Raw genomic sequence first — 11,433 nt, 5'->3', positions numbered from 1 at the left:
CAAAGTTATTTCCTTCAGGAAACTTTTCTGAAGTGGCCCCTCAATGTTCCACACAACTTTATCTACAGCACTTGAGAAGGAGAAATAGACCAGATAAAGGTTAGTGATATGAACAGCAACTGTAACCCAGACAGGAGAAAATAACCTTAGGTCAGAGCTGGAGGGGAAATGAGAGATCAAGTAGGAGGCCCAAGGGTTAGGAAATAAGAATTTCTTTGTACAGTCAGTGGTTTATGAGGTAGTTGTCTGTTGGTAAAAGAAAGAAGTTAGAATAGAGATACTGAGGGATAAGTTTGCTGATGACAAAAAAAAAAAGCGAGAGAGAGAAACACTTGCAAATAACATGCTAGTTTCACAATTTACAATGTCAGCTGGTCTCTCAAGCAGTGACAATCCAGATATTAAGAATATCTGTCAGGTACCCTGGTAGTAAACCTTTCCAAAATGTATCTGGATTCTAAGAATGCAAGAATATTTACAATCTGAGTATTCCTGTCTTCAGGTCCAGTTTGCTCTTTGAAGAATAATGGTAGACTATGGGTGCCTGTGTCAGAAAAACATCACTCTTAAACTAATCATAACATTTTTTTCTCTCCCTCCAGTAATTGATTTATTTTTAATTCTCCCTCCATCCTCTTACTACTTGCCTCTTTTTGTTTTCTGAAGCTATCTTACCCTGTATCACCCATAGTTACCCTGGATGATAACCTTGTTCTGTCTCAATCCAATCTCATCATTTGGCAACTAATCCTGAGCACACAATTACAGTTCAGGTTAGCTGGATGAATTTCAAACTCATGGCTGGGAGAGTAAAAATAGCACAAGAATCTTCCTGAATGCATTGCCCAAGGGTAACTTCAGGAATGAGAATTTGATAGACATGGAGTTGTTATTTTGTGTCTGCTTCATTGAAATAATGTGGGAGATTCAAGGTCTCCAGTCAATTGTAGTTTGAATATAAGTTCATTATGAGGCAGGAAACAGCATATAAAAACCCCAAGACTGTACTGCTGTTACTGCCTAGAGTCTACCATCCTGGTTGCTAGGAAATGCCTTTACAAGTTAGGTAGAATAAATAGTAAACTGAGACAGGGAGGAGGAGGGAGACAGGTCTCATATGCTAACTCAGTAGTCCTGAGCCTGGTCTGATAATATTGTCAGATGTACCTACATCACAAGAAACACTATGTTAGCAAGAAAGAAGGGAAGTCCTTGAAATTCTATGAAGCATTTCCACTATCTGAGAAAGAAGGCCTTGAAACTGTGCTTTCATCTCAGGGTCTGGAATGTGGGAGAGGGTCCACAGGACCCAAAGAAGAAGCCCAAAAAACAGCTTTGGTTAATTGTTTACCTCTAATTACTATCTATTTTACCAGGGAGTCACTAATGCTTACAGAAAGAGCCCATAAATAACTTCGGAAAGTGCCCCAATTTTAATTAACTGCCTCCTGTCACAGATTTGTTTTACAAGATGAGCAAATGGAGTCTGAAGCAAGATAAGGATTTGGGCTAACAGACCCCCACACATAGTTAGCCATTAATCAATGTGTAATTTTTTTCTCCTATCCTACCAATTATTTAAGTCCTCGGAACAAAGGGCTTTCTCTCGGGTGCTCTTGGTTCTCTGGCCACTGGGCCTCTGGCCACCAGGCCTCAGGCCACCTGGGGGCTTGCCACACTGGTCTTCAGCCACTCTTACTTTTGCCACCCTGCTTTGCCCTGAAACTTTGCTTCTCACATCTCACTCTAGCTAGGCCTGTTTTCTTCCATGGATACAGATCACTAATAAACTGATTACACACTAACAGGTTTGCTTATCTGTTATTCTTTACATGTGTCAGCAAGAAGAACCAGGTCTCTCCCATCAACAGTTATACCTAGTTAAAGGACTCTTCAGAAGTTTTTATTCCTGGAAACATTCTCACAATTTTATGGGTCTTTTCCCATTATTCCTGTCTCACCATAAAAATCTTTACTCATTAACTTCTTGGAGGTTATTCCAGATGTTGACTCTTCAGGATTTCTTCTGGACTGCATTTTGTGTGTATGTTTTAAAAATATATTCCCCCAGTGGTTCACCTTCTATGGCCTAAAACTCAGAGGGACACAATTGTCCCACTGTGTGCTTGACTCCCTTAAGATCTGATGTTTTTCTCAATTGAACTTCAAATGTCTATGTTCATAGTCCAACAACTATTGTGACCCATTTCATGCACCCTGGTAAGTTATACTTCCACTTCCATTACATGACTTCCTTCCCCCCACCACTCCTCACTACCAATCTACATTATGCACCTACCCTATCATTTCCCCAAGTTTCTACAAATCACACTCTTAATTCTTGACATTTATCTATTATGTCCTCATCCCAATCTCACCAATTTTTTTCTTGTTCTTGACCAAATATATCTTTGGTTCATTTACACATATGAAACTTTCTTCCTCCACTTTTAAAATAAAGTCCTAAGGTTTTTATATAGTTCTCCTTTTTATTAATTTATCTTCCTTCTTTCTTCCTCTTTCCAGATATCTTTGAATTACAGGAAACACTAGGCTCTGAGCTGTATTCTAGAAATATTTCAAAAGGATTTTTCCAGATAGCTGATCAAGGATCAGACTTCCTGAGTTTCCAAAACATGTTATGGGTACCATCTCCAGAGTGTGAGTGTAGGGCACCAAATGTGTGGGATCTAATCAATCAGTATAAAAGAATCAAGGAAACAGTACACAGGCTTATCAGAAACACCTGCTGCTGATTGGTCTTGGGTTTCCTCTACACAGAAAAGATGGGTCTCCAGAGACAAGGTTGGTTCAGCTTCTTTTTCTGAGAACTTTCTATACAAGTTTTGCCTTTTTCCACCATTTCCTTCAAAGTTAGGACAAGGAAGAGTTCAAGAAAGAGAGAAGATGCTGGACAAAATTTTTTAGAGGAAGATAATATTTGCATATTAATGTAGGTAATTTGCCCCCAAGATGTTTGTTAGAATTCTCATCTGAATACCTTTTATGTTTTCTGCAATGAGGCCAGAGGTCTGGCTGTGTAGTAGCCCTATCCTTGGGTATAGCCATCCATTTTCTTGTTTGTCATGTCTCTGACTTTCCCCCAAAGCCTATTTGGGTGACATGGTTGCATGGTAAATAGGAGCAGTCAGGTATTCAGTGATGTCCAGTGTTGATGGAACATAGCATCTTCAGATGATCCTGAATGCAAAGGCTAAAGAGACAGCTGCCCTATCTTACCAGGTGAAGCACAGCAGTCTAAGAGACAGAGCAGTCTAAGAGACAGAGCAGTCTAAGGACAGAGCAGAAGAACAGTCCATGATGCTGGAACTAGGAGAGAGAGATATCAGGAAGAAGTGGATATAAGTGATTCCAGAAATGTAGGAATAAAACATGAAGGACCTTCAGATGCAGAAAACTCTAAAAGATGAGAAATGTATCCCTGAGCCAAGATGGTATAGAGTAACTAAATAGGATGATTGGTGATATTTATACCCAATGCATAGATTAAGGTGGAAAAATCAACAAAAGAAGTAGAATTGGCACTGGGGTTAAAATAACATCCGTGTCCCTTAAGATAAATTCATGTGTCCCTCCAACGTTCACAAGAAATCACCTTTCCATAAAATTGATTTTGTGGCAGTGATAACACCCCTAATGCTTTCAATAATCCTTGCATTCTGGTTTAAGAAGTCCTGATGAGTTCTTTTTACTTCCTCCTTGCTTCCCAATTTCTTATTTTCATTTTTATCTCTCTTAGCCTTTGTTTATTGACCTCTTTCTCTTATCTTCAATAGCTACCTTCAACTTATCCTTCAACTTAATGGAGTTTTTCTCCATTTCTATTCTTTCTCAGCTCACATAAAGACATCCCATCAGGTTCCTTAACATGCTTTCTGTATTATAATGAGAACCCTAAAACTAGGAGCCTAGGACAACAGGGCATAGCATCCTTTTTAGTCTTCATTTAATTTTTTCCTGTTTCTACTTTATAATAATTTGTTCATGTAAGCTAATTTAATTTCTGTAACTCTGTCTAGAGTGCCTTCCTTTTAAATCTCCATTTGTTCAGTAGTACTCAACCTTCAAAGCCCATTTCTGATGTCACATCCTCCACAGGTCTTCTTTGTTCCATAAGTGGGAAGAGGTGTCTCCCTTGAGTGAACCCAGATAGCATTTCAATTGTAATCTGCATTGTGCATCACACTTTCTGTATTGCAGTTGCTTGGGTCATTCTTCCCCTTAAAATATTTAAGCTCCTTTGGGACAATGATCATGGCAAAGGTGCCCTTCCATATGTAATATATACTCAGTGAAAATTAAGCCAAAACAAACAAACAAAACAACATCCAAGTTGGATTACCTGTCATGTTGATAGTCTTTTCTCATTAAATTTATCCCTAACATGGTTATAGTATTTGAAATGTTGATGTTTCCCTTGTTGATTAAATGTTTTTGTACTTGTCCAAAAATGCCTATTTTTGCTCCCTTATGGTCTATCTTAATTCTTAAAGAAACATGCAGCTTTTCCCCTCACCCCACTTATTTTTAAATACAGGGAGTTAACTTTTTTCAACTTGTTCCACACATAAAGAAAAGAATGTGCTGACTATTGTGAAGTGTAGTGGGACAAATGTTCATTCAGTGGTAAGGAAAAAGAAGAAACAGAGCTGGTTCTCAGGATTAGTGAAGAATTAAAAGATGTAAGCAGAAGACAAATCTCCCAAAGGCTGATGTTATCTGAGATACCCTTGCTTAGGTCGTAATTCCTTTTTTTTTCTATTTTTTAAGATTTTATTTATTTATTTTTAGAGAGAGGGGAAGGGAAGGAGAAAGAGAGGGAGAGAAATATCAATGTGTGGTTGCCTCTCATACGCTCCTTTCTGGAGACCTGGCCCAACAACTCAGGCATGTGCACTGAGTAGGAATTGAACCAGATACTTTGGTTTGCAGCCCACAATCAATCCACTGAGCCACACCAGCTAGGGCCATGGTTCCTTTTTAAGTCCTATTCATTAATTCAAGAAATATTTGTTAAGCACTGAGTGTGAGATAGGCACATACATTATATGAATTGGTAAGGGAGTAAAACAACTTAGATTGGGACTTCTGACCAAAATGGAGGCTTAGGTGGAAATACTGTACCTCCTCTCACAACCAAGTTTAAGGACAACAAAGATTTAGAAACAAAAACACAACCAAAATAGACAGAAAATTGAACTGTACCAAAGTCTGAGAACAAAGAACCATTCATTCAGACTGGTAAGAGGGGCAGAGTTGGCAGCTGGCGGAGAGGGGTTGTGGCAGGAAAAAGCAGCCCGACTGACCCTGGCATGCAGGTGGCGGTTGGCAGATCACAGGCATGGGGTGGCAATGGGCAGACCCAGTGAGGACACAAGGTGGCTGGCTGACTGCAGTCACACATTCACATGCAGATAAGCCAGGCAAAGGAATGAGCAGTGAGACAGACCACACAACCCAGGGCCCCAGTGACAGGAATTAAAGCCTAAAAACACCAATTGGAGAAACTTTTGGGAATTGAGGTGCCAGGAGAGGCTCCCAGCCTCACTGGAGAATTTGTTGGAGAGACCCACAGGGTTCTAGAACACAAATAAGCCCACACACCTGGGAACCAGCACCAGAAGGACCCAATTCGCTTGTGGGAAGTGGCAGAGGGGATCAAAATTGGAGAGAGCAGAACAAACGCCATTACTCCCCCTCTGACCCTGCCCCCACATACAATGTCACAACCCAGCGGCCTGGGTTGCCCGACCCTGGTGAACATCTAAGGCTCCGCCCCTTATACTTAAGAGGTGCAACCTGACCAAAACATTATGGCTCAAGCAGAAGAACCTCTCAAAGTCCCAGAGCCAATACTTCTAAGTGACCACAAGATAGCCAGCCTATCAGATGCACAGTTCAAAACACCAGTGATTGGGATGCTTACAGAATTGGTTGGTTTTAATCACAAATTAGATGAAAAAATTAAGGCTACACTAAGTGAAAGGAAGCAAAATGCACAGGAAACCAATAGTGATGGAAAGAATACTGGAACTCAAGCCAATTGAGTGGACTGGAAGGAAGAAACAATCAAACAAAATATAATGAAGAAACAAGAATTCAAATAAATGAGGAGAGGCTTAGGAAACTCCAGGACATCTTTAAATGTTTCAACATCTGAATTATAGGGCTAACAAAAGGAGAAGAGGAAAAGCAACGAGTGGAAAACTTATTTGAACAAATAATAAAAGAGAACTTTCCAAATCTGGCAAAGGAAATAGACTTCCAGAAAGTCCAGGAAGCTCAGAAAGTCCCAAATAAGATGGACCCAAGGAGGAACACACCAAGGCACACCATAATTGCCTTACCCAAGATTAAAATGAAGAAGAGAATTCTAGAAGCAGCAAGAGATAAGGGGGCAGTCGCCTACAACAGAGTTCCCATCAGACTGTCAGCGGATTTCTCAAAAGAGGCCTTACAGGCAAGAAGGGGCTGGAAAGAAGTATTCCAAGTCATGAAAACGAGAGACCTACATCCAAGATTGCTCTATCCATCAAAGCTTTCATTTAGAATGGAAGGGCAGATAAAGTGCTTCTCAGATAAGATCAAGTTCAAGGAGTTCATCATCACCAAGCCCTTATTATATGAAATGTTAAAGGGACTTATGTAAGAAAAAGAAGATAAAATATATGAACAGTGAAAGGACAACAAACTCACAGTTATTAACAACCACACCTAAAACAAAAGCAATCTGAGATGACAGCTAGATCAGCGGTGGAACCATATAAATGGAGATCGCAAGGAGGGTTAGCAACAGGGGAGTGGGAGTAGGAGAAGGAGGGAGAAGATACGGAGAATAAGTAGCATAGATGGTAGGTAGAAAATAGACAGGGGGGAGGGCAAGAATAGTATGGGAAATGTAGAAGCTAAAGAACTTGTGACAGATGGACATTAACTAAAGGGGGAGAAAGCAGAGTAGGGGATGTGCAGGGTAAAGGGGAATGAAGGGGGGGAAATAGGACAACTGTAGTGGCATAATTAATAAAATATATTAAAAAAAAACAACTTAGATTTTACCACCTGCCTGAAGTTGCAATGTTTACTTTTTCAGTCTGTGTCCTTTTTACTGGTAACATTTTTTAAAATTTGAATCAACTTTATGGCTATATGATTGATATATAGTATAATAAATCTCTTTTAAGTGTACAGTCCTATTCATTTTGACAAATGTACACACCCATGCCAATACAATTATAATCACAATATGCTCAGTTTTAATTAAATGAACTGCCAACTGGACATCCTTGCAAATATTGACATGCTTTATATCAGATTTATCTATTCTATAATTTTATTAAAATGAGTAAATGGCATATACTCTTTGTATCTGGCATTTTTCCCACAGAGTATATGGTTATAAGTCATTCATGTTGCTGATTGGTGTATTTATAGTCTATTTCATTTTATTTCCCAGTAGAATCCCATGTATGAATATCCTATTATTTTTAAATTCATCTGCTCTTTGATGGCCATTTAGTTATTTTCTAGTTTGAGTGTCTTAGAATAAACTTGTTATAATTGTTTTGCTTTTAGAGTGTCTTTTTTTTGTTGTCGTTGTCTGTTAGTTTACTTACCTTCCTGGACTAGTTATGTAGATTCTGGCTGTACTGCAGTTTATATCCTCTGATGTCTCTGATCACTTAGAACTCTTTTCTCTTTTTATTTCTTTCTTCACTCTTCCTCCTCCTTATTCTCTCTTCTTCTTTTTCTCTTGTCTCCTCTTTCCCTCTCCTTTTTTTTTTTACTCTTTTCTCTTCCTTCTCCCCGCACCTTCTCTCCTCCTCCCATTGTTTGTTTCAATTTACTCTCTTATTCCTGGCTTAGTCAACATAGTTAATGGTAGCTAGTGATTAGTAGGAGGTTGTACTTTACACCTTAAACTGTAAATGTTTTTAACTTTTTCTAAAATACATGTGGATTAAAGCATACATTTAGCATTCAGGCACTTTTGAAATCTTCCCTGGCTTCTGCTTTTTTATTTGCAATGCCTGATGTATGGCCAAGTATAAGTACTAACCATGGCCCTCTTTGGCCTCTCCTTAATGTGTGTGCAGCCTCCAAACTTCCAGGAGAAAGTTAGAGTTTATCAAAGCCCACTATAGTTTCTTTTTATTTCCCAAATATCTTTGTTAAATTTTGGCTATTCTTTTTCTTCACCTCAACCAGTATTGCAGCCCCAAGCAGCTGTAAAGCTGACCTTTGACTTTTATCACAAATTACTATTGTTTTCTACAACTTCTTGTTCATGGGGAGTCTTTTTGGGGTTCCAAGTTGGATGTACCATTCTGCAACAAGACTGCTGCTCCTCAGCTCATAGCATCACCAGGCCACAGCAAATATAGGAGCAGTCCAAGGTTAAATCATTCTCATTGCTTTTTTTCAGGTTCAAGTAGTTTTTCTTGAATAAATACTTCTCAACCTGCTGTATGTTTTTGGTCATTTTTCAGAAATCTGAAATGGTTTGTTTTGAAAAATTTGTCTATTATTGATATTTGGAGAAGAGGTTTGTGTCAAATCTTTACCATTCTGGATGTCTGGCTCCATGTGAACATTTTGTAACATTATAAATCAAGCAAACAAGAGTTTCAGTTCCTAATTATTGAAAGCAAATGCAAGAGTGAGCACAAACATTTATCAAATTGGTGACATATCACAAATCAGGAACTATTTTTGAGTGATTTTAAAGCATAACAGTTTGTTTATCCCCCAGAAAATACCATAACATCAAAAATAAATGTGAAATTGTTTTCAATATTCATATTGTTGGTAGTAGCATTATAATGACCATCATGAGTGTATAGTTCAGTGGGATATAGTATATAGTGAAAATAGGTGAATATTGTGTTGATTCATTGGGTTACTGCTTGTGAAAGATATTGCTGTGAGATAGGTAAGTAAAACTTTGTAGTTCTAAACTTGAATTAAAAGCATAAATATGATGCATCATGATATCTATCTTTAAAATAATTTCTGGCCACTTAAAAAGTCCAGAAACTTGGACTAATCTAAAAGTCAGATTGTGATTTCTGCCTAATATTTTTCTACTAAAAGAAACCAAGAGAGTCTTGGAGAAATGGACAATTTCTCATTTGGGGCATGAACTAACTACAAAAGTCTGGAGAAACTTGCCAGACCAGAAAAGCAATGGAGAGCTAAATTATATTGAAATAATAATATTGAAAGAATTCAGAAGAAGCTGACTTGGAAAAAATTCCATGTCACAAATGGTACAATTTGAGTATCAATAAAAACAATGGCTAAGATAGATTTAAGCATTTCAAGTATTGTGAACTTTACAAATAAGCAACAATGCAGAAAATAACACATTGGCCACCTATGAAGCCATATAAACAATCAATTATCTTGGAAAATGGTAAATACGTGAAAAAAATCAAGTATGTATTTTCTTTTTATTTACCTGAGGGTAACAAAGACATTTAGGAAAACACATTTTAGAACTATTCTAAATAATAAACAGTAAATGAATGGATCAAAAAATTGTGGTACATATACACAATGGAATTCTATGCTGCAGAGAGAAAGAAGGAGCTACTACCCTTTGCAACAACATGGGTGGAACTGGAAAGCATTATGCTGAGTGAAATAGGCCAGGTGCTGAAAGACAAATACCATATGATCTCACCTTTAACAGGAAGCTAAACAAAACAAACAAACAAGCAGAATAAAAATAAAGACACTAAAATAGAGAACAAGGGGACAGTGACCAGAGGGGAGAGGGGAGGGAATTTAAGGGGAAAAAAAGGGGAGGGATTTGGAGGAACAAGTATGAAGGACATGGTGACAAGAACTAAGGGGGGTGGAAATGGGAGGGAGGTGGGGAGCATGAGGTGGGGTGGGCTGCAATGGGAGAAATAGACAGAAAACTGTACTTGAAAAATAACTAAATAAAATAAAAAAACAAGGTATAATACTTTTATATATACCCCAAAGAAATATCTGATTTAGGCTACTAGTTTTCAAGGTGTGTTCAGGAATACCATGAAGTTCCTGACATCCTTTAAGAGGGTCCACAAGTTTTAAATTATCTTATAACAATACTACGATGTTATTTTAGTGTACTTCATTTGTGAGAGAATATGTGGCATATTCTTGCATCAGATCATATTAAAAATAGATATGAAAATATAACTGTCTTCCATTATAATATTTAAAATATTTAAATTATATAAAGGTACTATTCTCACTAAATTTTCAGGAATATTAGTAAAGATATTATCTTTAATACATATTTAGTTTATTTTTATTTTAGGTTCTTAAAATAAAGAACTCAGGTTCTTCATTTTAGTTTAAATATAGTCCTTCCTGGTGTGGGAAAGAACAAGGATTGAAAAGTGACTTATGGTTAAATGTGAATGGGTAAAGGTATTTAGAAAGTTTGTGAATATTGCAAATAGTCTGTGGAAAGGCGTAAAGATAAATGGAAAGGTTGTGGAAGTTTCCTACCTGGAGGGAAGAAAACCTCTGCTCTTCGGTGTGGTTACTTTTTGTTTGCTTGTTTTCTGATCTTATGGGGATGTGGTTTGAATTTTGCTGTTTTGGGTACATCAGGAATCCTCTGCTTCTGTTTTTTTTAATATTTATTTATTTATCTTTAGATGGGAAGGAGAGAGGGAGAGAAACATCAATGTATGGTTGCCTCTAGTGCATCCCCTGCTGGGAACTGGCCTGCAGGGAACTGGCTTGCAACCCAGGCATGTGCCCTGACTGGGAATTGAACTGCGATCCTCTGGTTCACAGACCTGCGCTCAATCCACTGAGCTATACCAGCCAGGGCTGCTTCTGTTTTTTTTGACCAGTAATACCTATGAGAGATTGCCTGTAACTGTTTGGGGAGAATGCCTTTGCCATGCGGGACCCAGGAATGGTCATTCAGGGCTGATGAGTATGCCAGCTTTGGGCAAGAGAGCATGTCTCTGCCAACAGACTAGGTGGTAAGAGGGCATGTCACTGCCAGGATACCACTGAATGCACTGGTGGACTAGAGAGTGCCTCTATTGGCAAGCTTTTAAACCATATAGGACCTAGGAAGTCTTGCCTGTGTAACCAGTTAGAGGAACCAGTGGGAAATGAGACAAGATTCCAAAGCTGTTCTGGTTTCCTCTTTTTTTGGATATCTGTCTTTGCTTTAAATTTTGCTCTGTGTCTTCTCTGAAAAGGAAATTGAGATTTCTCAGGGAAAATTTAAACTTCACACTATGTAAGAAAATGTGCCCTGGCATGTGTGGCTCAATGGATTGAGCACTGGACTGTGAAGCAAAGTGTTGCCAGTTTGATTCCCAATCTAGGGCACATTCCTGGATTGCTGGCCAGGATGACAGCAGGAGGTGTGCACGATGTAACCACACATTGATG

General features: G+C 38.4%; 1 pseudogene; it reads left to right on the top strand.

Annotated features, from left to right (window-relative positions):
* Positions 1-2,210: 2,210 nt before the first annotated feature.
* On the top strand, positions 2,211-3,719 carry LOC128627837 (T-cell surface glycoprotein CD1c-like; annotated as a pseudogene).
* The last annotated feature ends 7,714 nt before the right edge of the window (positions 3,720-11,433 follow it).

The sequence above is a fragment of the Artibeus jamaicensis genome, unplaced genomic scaffold (genome assembly GCF_021234435.1).
Source record: "Artibeus jamaicensis isolate MK-2021 breed Jamaican fruit bat unplaced genomic scaffold, CSHL_Jam_final contig_475, whole genome shotgun sequence".
In the NCBI taxonomy this organism is placed as follows: domain Eukaryota; kingdom Metazoa; phylum Chordata; class Mammalia; order Chiroptera; family Phyllostomidae; genus Artibeus; species Artibeus jamaicensis.
Note: the sequence above shows the minus strand (reverse complement) of the source record. Positions and strands in the feature narration are given on the sequence as shown.